Source organism: Pelophylax lessonae (assembly GCF_965119305.1).
Source record: "Pelophylax lessonae genome assembly, chromosome: 10".
Taxonomy (NCBI): domain Eukaryota; kingdom Metazoa; phylum Chordata; class Amphibia; order Anura; family Ranidae; genus Pelophylax; species Pelophylax lessonae.
The window spans coordinates 21,571,461-21,580,315 of NC_138777.1; positions in this window are offsets into that span (position 1 = coordinate 21,571,461).

An 8,855-nucleotide genomic window follows, 5' to 3' on the forward strand; every position below is an offset into this window, starting at 1 on the left:
GGTGGGTCATATTTAAATTAGGGGTGCCTGAGTTTAGTCGGGCCTAGGGCAGCACAAAACCTAAATACACCACTGGGTGGAGGAGCGCAAGGTCTCTAACATCCACCAGCTCTGTGATGTCATCATGGAGGAGCAGTGCCATCTTAAGAGCATTAAAGGGCCCCGGCAATGCAGTGCACTGGGGCCCCGCCTACACAATCACCCTTGAGAATAAAAATGCAAATTATCAATAAGGCGATATTTATTGGTACAGCAGTGCCAGGGTAATGACAGCTTCCAAGTTGGGCAGATGGGTCCAGTGAACACACACATGGATGAGAGTCAGGACTCAACTGTCCTGTGTGTGCCTGTTCCTGTAGAAGTGGACAGGCATTCCTGCAGTTGTTGGTTCCCCCTCCACAGCCCATGTAACAGCAGCACAGGGCCAACAGGCGCTTTGCACCTAAGTTTGGCGGCGAGATGCACATGGGAATTTAGGACTAATGCTTGGCTGGGGCTGGGTCGCTGGGCAGGTGGGGTCCCCGGGCAACTGCCCAGTGTGCCCATTCAGTAAGATGGCCCTGTGGAGGAGTGGAAGAAGAATCCAGGGGCAACCTGTGAAGCTCTGGTGAACTCCATGCCCAAGAGGGTTAAGACAGTTACATACATAGTTAGTCAGGTTGAAAAAAAAGACACAAGTCCATCTGGCTCAACCAATAAAAAAAACAAAACAACAGTAATGAAAAAACAACCATACAATCCCATATACACAATCCTATACCCGCAGTTGATCCAGAGGAAGGTGAAAAAACCCCAGCAAAGCATGATCCAATTTGCTACAGCAGGGGAAAAAATTCCTTTCTGATCCCCTGAGAGGCAATCTGATATTCCCTGGATCAACTTTACCTATAAATTTTAGTACCCACTTATATTAAGTCCACTCAGGAAAGAATTCAGGCATTTTTTTTAAAGCAATCTACTGAGCTGGCCAGAACCACCTCTGGAGGGAGTCTATTCCACATTTCCACAGCTCTTACTGTGAAGAAACCTTTCCGTATTTGGAGACAAAATCTGTTTTCCTCTAGAATTAAAGAGTACCCCCTTGTCCTCTGTCTTGACCTTAAAGTGAACAACTCAACATCAAGTTCACTATTTGAACCCCTTATGTTGATCATATTCTCCCCCCCCCCCAATCTCCTCTTCTCAAGAAAGAATAAATTCAGTTCCTCTAATCTTTCCTCATAGCTGAGCTCCCCCATGCCTTCCAGTGCTGGAAAATAATGGTGGCCATACAAAATATTGACACTTTGGGCCCAATTTGGACATTATCGCTTAGGGGTGTACTTACTTTTGTTGCCAGCGGTTTAGACATTAATGACTGTGTGTTGAGTTATTCTGAGGGGACAGCAAATTTACACTGTTATACAAGCTGTACACTCACTACTTTACATTGTAGCAAAGTGTCATTTCTTCAGTGTTGTCAAATTAAAAGATATAATAAAATATTTACAAAAATGTGAGGGGTGTACTTACTTTTGTGAGATACTGTAGATACAAATTTCTTTTTAGGTACAGTGTTGCAAGACTGCGCAATTACCAGTTAAAGTAGCACAGTCCTAAATAGCAAAAAATGGCCTGGTCATGAAGGGAGTAAAATCTTCCAGAGCTCAAGTGGTAAATACTGCTTTAATGTAATTTATTGTATCATTGTACGATAACATTATATTGTTTTTGGCAATAAAATTGCTTTCTATGAAAGAATCCTTTAAATTTTATTTTAACCCCAGATCTTTTTCAGTAGCGGTGGTAGATGCTGCGGGTTGATGAATACAATAAGATGTAATCATTTAATAGTCAAACATTTAGAAACCACAGTATGAGATTATACAGTATGAGCTGCTTACAATAGAGGAGTAACTAGTCCTGGAAATCACATGATTTACTATAAGCCGCCTAGCCTAGATAAGACATTTACACAATACATCTCAATTTCTGCAGTGAATTCTTTGCGTTCCTTCCTGTGTGTGCAATATTTCATTATACAATGACTTCTTAGTAAGAGGAACAATTTGTTAAAGGACTGGAGACACAGCTTTATCTCTTTTTCAATAAAGGTAGCGGCCACTAAGAGGTGCAGTATTGCAACATCTGACCACACATCTGACCACGCATCTGACCACACATCTGACCACACATCTGACCACACATCTGACCACACATCTGACCACACATCTGACCCCACATCTGACCCCACATCTGACCACACATCTGACCACACATCTGACCACACATCTGACCACACATCTGACCACACATCTGACCACGCATCTGACCACGCATCTGACCACACATCTGACCACGCATCTGACCACGCATCTGACCACGCATCTGACCACGCATCTGACCACACATCTGACCCTGCATCTGACCACGCATCTGACCACACATCTGACCACACATCTGACCACACATCTGACCCCACATCTGACCCCACATCTGACCCCACATCTAACCACACATCTGACCCCACATCTGACCCCACATCTGACCACACATCTGACCCCACATCTGACCACACATCTGACCCCACATCTGACCCCACATCTGACCACACATCTGACCACACATCTGACCACACATCTGACCACACATCTGACCACACATCTTACTACGCATCTGACCACACATCTGACCACACACCTGACCACACATCTGACCACACATCTGACCACACATCTGACCACGCATCTGACCACACATCTGACCACACATCTGACCACACATCTGACCACACATTTGACCACGCATCTGCCCACACATCTTACTACGCATCTAACCACGCATCTGACTACACATCTGACCACACATCTGACCACACATCTGACCACACATCTGACCACACATCTTAAAGGACTGGAGACACAACTTTATCTCTTTTTCAATAAAGGTAGCCACCACTAAGAGGTGCAGTATTGCAACATTTGACCCCACATCTGACCCCACATCTGACCACACATCTGACCACACATCTAACCTCACATCTGACCACACATCTGACCACACATCTGACCACACATCTTACTACGCATCTGACCACGCATCTGACCACACATCTGACCACACATCTGACCACACATCTGACCACACATCTGACCACGCATCTGACCACACATCTTACTACGCATCTAACCACGCATCTGACCACACATCTGACTACACATCTGACCACACATCTGACCCTACATCTGACCACACATCTTAAAGGACTGGAGACACAGCTTTATCTCTTTTTCAATAAAGGTAGCCACCACTAAGAGGTGCAGTATTGCAACATTTGACCCCACATCTGACCACACATCTGACCACACATCTAACCTCACATCTGACCACACATCTGACCACACATCTGACCCCACATCTGACCCCACATCTGACCCCACATCTGACCACACATCTGACCACACATTTGACCACGCATCTGACCACACATCTGACCACACATCTGACCACACATCTGACCACACATCTGACCACACATCTTACTACGCATCTAACCACGCATCTGACCACGCATCTGACCACACATCTGACCACACATCTGACCCTACATCTGACCACACATCTTAAAGGACTGGAGACACAACTTTATCTCTTTTTCAATAAAGGTAGCCACCACTAAGAGGTGCAGTATTGCAACATTTGACCCCACATCTGACCACACATCTAACCCCACATCTGACCACACATCTGACCACACATCTGACCCCACATCTGACCACACATCTGACCCCACATCTGACCCCACATCTGACCCCACATCTGACCACACATCTGACCCCACATCTGACCACACATCTGACCACACATTTGACCACGCATCTGACCACACATCTTACTACGCATCTGACCACGCATCTGACCACACATCTGACCACACATCTGACCACACATCTGACCACACATCTGACCACGCATCTGACCACACATCTTACTACGCATCTAACCACGCATCTGACCACACATCTGACTACACATCTGACCACACATCTGACCCTACATCTGACCACACATCTTAAAGGACTGGAGACACAGCTTTATCTCTTTTTCAATAAAGGTAGCCACCACTAAGAGGTGCAGTATTGCAACATTTGACCCCACATCTGACCACACATCTGACCACACATCTAACCTCACATCTGACCACACATCTGACCACACATCTGACCCCACATCTGACCCCACATCTGACCCCACATCTGACCACACATCTGACCACACATTTGACCACGCATCTGACCACACATCTGACCACACATCTGACCACACATCTGACCCCACATCTGACCACACATCTGACCACACATCTGACCACACATCTTACTACGCATCTAACCACGCATCTGACCACACATCTGACCACACATCTGACCCTACATCTGACCACACATCTTAAAGGACTGGAGACACAGCTTTATCTCTTTTTCAATAAAGGTAGCCACCACTAAGAGGTGCAGTATTGCAACATTTGACCCCACATCTGACCACACATCTAACCCCACATCTGACCACACATCTAACCTCACATCTGACCACACATCTGACCACACATCTGACCCCACATCTGACCCCACATCTGACCACACATCTGATCACACATCTAACCTCACATCTGACCACACATCTGACCACACATCTAACCTCACATCTGACCACACATCCGACCACACATCTAACCTCACATCTGACCACACATCTGACCTCACATGTGACCACACATCTGACCCCACATCTGACCACACATCTGACCACACATCTAACCTCACATCTGACCACACATCTGACCTCACATCTGACCACACATCTGACCACACATCTAACCTCACATCTGTCCACATGGATGCTATGTATTTACTGTACATTATATGTAATGGAAATCTGTTACAAGCCAAGCAAAACTACAGCATTGTGGAACATTAGAAATCCCATTTTCTCTTTAAGCACTTCTGGACCGGAAGATTTTCCCCCTTAAAGACCAGGCCATTTTTTGAGATTTGGCACTGCATTATTTTAACGGACAATTGTGCAGTCGTGCGACGCTGTACCCAAATAAAATTTATGTCCTTTTTTTCCCACAAATAGAGCTTTCTTTTGGTGGTATTTGATCACCTCTGCAATTTTTTTTTTGTGCTATAAACAAAAAAAGAGCGACAATTCTGAAAAACAAAAAAACAAAAAAAACAATATTTTTTTTACTTTCTGCTAAATACCATTCCCAATAAAAAAAATGCTACATATTCTTGGTAAAAAAAAATCCCAATAAGAGTATATTGGTTTGCGCAACAGTTACCACGTCTACAATCTAGGGGAAAGATTTATGTCATTTATTTCTCCCCTGCACAAACTCTTTATTACCAAAAGTATTGGGACGCCTGCCTTTACACACACATGAACTTTAATGGCATCCCAGTCTTAGTCCGTAGGGTTCAATATTGAGTTGGCCCACCCTTTGCAGCTATAACAGCTTCAACTCTTCTGGGAAGGCTCTCCACAAGGTTTAGGAGTGTGTCTATGGGAATGTTTGACCATTCTTCCAGAAGCACATTTGTGAGATCAGGCACTGATGTTGGATGAGAAGGCCTGGCTCGCAGTTCTGCTCATCAGCTTGTGGGTGGGTGCAGCGAGGTGTGGGGGCAATAATTCCCACACAGTTCAAGTACAATTGTTAGAACTTGTATTTTAGTAATGAAAAAAGTAGTTTACAACAAATCCGGTGGGAGAAAGGCCAACCGGGAACACTCACAAATTCCAACAGCGTGTAGCAGAGCAGGTATCAGCCAAACTAATAGCATCAGTGACCTGTCCCTACACTACCCACACACTAATGCGTGCCAAACCTGGGAGCCAGGGCCTTAAATAGGCTCAGCCTGACCCAAGATGACTGCCAGAGTCACATGGGTTGGCAGCAGCCAATCCAATAGCTTCCCTGAAAATCATAGAGGAACCATGTTCCTCTTGAATTCTTCTCCTCCTGCTATGCTGCTGCGACTTAGCGCCATCTGCAGTGGAGAAAGTAGTTGTCCTACCTACAAGCTATCATTTATTGTTAGTATATTTTATGTGTGGCCCAAGACCTTTCCTCTTCTTCCAATGTGGCCCAGGAAAGAGAAAAGGTTGAACACCTCTGATTTAAACTGTGTCCTTTTTTAAATATCAACAAAATTATGATTCTGGTACAAGGTTATTCACAAATAAAATAACATTTTGTTTTTTGCTTTTTTTTTTATTTCAAACTTGTGCTTTTTTTAGAGTGACCCAAAAAACAAAAAAAAAAAATCAAAATAAAATAAATAAAAACAAAAACGTTTACATAATAATAGTTAATAAAATCTAAATAAAAAAACAATTAGCCAGAAAATAATTAAGAGAATAACAAAGAAAAAATTAGGGCTAAATAGGTTAAACTAGGGATGCACTGATACCAGTTTTTTAAGATCGAGTACCAGAACCGAGACCTTTTCCTCAAGTACTGGCCCGTAGCATCTACTGATACCTAGACCGATTTCACATATGTGCGGGGCCGGTTTCAGTGCGACCTGTAAAAGGAGTTCGGTGAGGTTTCTTTCAGTGGTTCAGGCGTGATCCAGGTGAGAATTTTTAAAGTGCAAGAAGAGCCACACCCAGACACTGCAGAGGTCCCAGGTTCAGATCCAGGTTGCCAGGTTCAGATCCAAACCCTGACAGCAAATTGACCCCTGAACTTTGCATTCTGTATGTACTGCATTCCTGAACTCTGCACTCTGTATGAAACACACACACCCAAACCCTGCATTCTGTACATAGCACACCCTTTAACTCCACACTCTGTACATAGGACACCCTTGAACTCTGCACTCTGTACATAGCACACCCTTGAACAATGCACTCTGTATATAGTGCATCCCTGAACCCTGAACATAGTGCACCCCTGAACTCTGCACTCTGTACATTGCACACCTTTGAACCCTGCATTCTGTACATAGTGCACCCCTGAACCCTGCACTCTGTACACAGAGCACCCATGTACTCTGCACTCTGTATGTAATGCATTCCTAAACTTTGCACTCTGTACACAGCCCACCCCTGAACCCTGGACTCTGTATGTAATGCACCCCTAAACTCTGCACTCTGTACATAGCACACCCTTGAACCCTGCACTCTGTACATAGTGCACCCCTGAACCCTGCACTCTGTACATAGAGCACCATGAACTCTGCACTCTGTATGTAATGTATTCCTAAACTCTGCACTCTGTACACAGCCCACCCCTGCACTCTGTATGTAACACACCCATAAACACTACACTCTGTACGTAATGCACCCCTAAACTCTGCACTCTGTACATAGTGCACCCTTGAACCCTGCACTCTGTACACAGAGCACCCATGAACTCTGCACTCTGTATGTAATGTATTCCAAAACTCTGCACTCTGTACACAGCCCACCCCTGAACCCTGCACTCTGTATGTAACGCACTCCTAAACTCTGCACTCTGTACACAGCCCACCCCTGAACCCTGCACTCTGTATGTAATGCACCCCTAAACTCTGCACTCTGTACACAGCCCACCCCTGAACCCTGCACTCTGTATGTAACGCACCCCTATACTCTGCACTCTTTACATAGTGCGCCCCTAAACCCTGCACTCTGTATAGTAACGCAGTGCCAAATCACAAAAAATGGCCTGGTCGTTAAGGGGGAAAATCTTCCGGTCCAGAAGTGATTAAAGAACTTTTAGATGACTCCCTCGTGAAGCAGAATATGCAGAAATATGGGAAATGTAAGAGAATAAAAATCGCACACACACGCAGGTTGACTGGGATGGATATGTGCCTTTTTAAAGCCTTATAAACAATGTAAAAGGGTGACTTTCCCACAGAAGAAGGGGAATTTGCAACCAATCTTGTTTTTGTTGGAAAAAATGACCTTTGGCCTCTGGTTTCTTAGGGCAGGGGCTTATTGGCGCTCAATGAAATAATAATATAGAACCAATATGTATTTACACAAGGCAAGGGTTGAGGAGGGGTGGTGAGTCATCTCCGCACACAGCTTCATGACATAACCACACCAGGGAAAAGCTGCACCAACCTGTGAAACCACATTCCACAGATATAAGCTGGAAGATTCTACGATTAACCATTTTAAGACCAAAACAAATTTTGCTTTCCAGCATTGTATCAATGTAACCACTAATAATGTGTTCTTCCATGTAACCACTGATAATGTGTTCTTCCATGTAACCACTGATAATGTGTTCTTCCATGTAACCACTAATAATGTGTTCTTCCATGTAACCACTGATAATGTGTTCTTCCATGTAACCACTGATAATGTGTTCTTCCATGTAACCACTAATAATGTGTTCTTTTGTAAGTTATCTATTTCTGAGAATGTTTTATGAATACAAATTAGAACATTCTATCAGTGTAATAAAATCATATACAGTGTAAAGGCGAGGCCACTTACTAAAACTAGAGGAAAGGCGGTTTAACCTTAAAATGCGTAAGGGGTTCTTCACTGTAAGAGCAGTAAGGATGTGGAATTCTCTTCCACAAGCAGTCATATCAGCAGGGAGCATTGATAGTTTCAAAAAACTATTAGATGGGCACCTTGGAGACCACAACATACAGGGGTATATAATGTACAACATACAGGGGTATACAATGTACGGTTAAAAGCAAACAAACACTCACATCATAGGTTGAACTGGATGGACTGATGTCTTTTTTCAACCTCACTAACTATGTAACTATGATATATCGAGGGCCGATCTGCACTTTCCCCGATATATCGGAAATTGGCCCCGGAGGTTACTGATATTGCCGATATTTCGGAAAGTG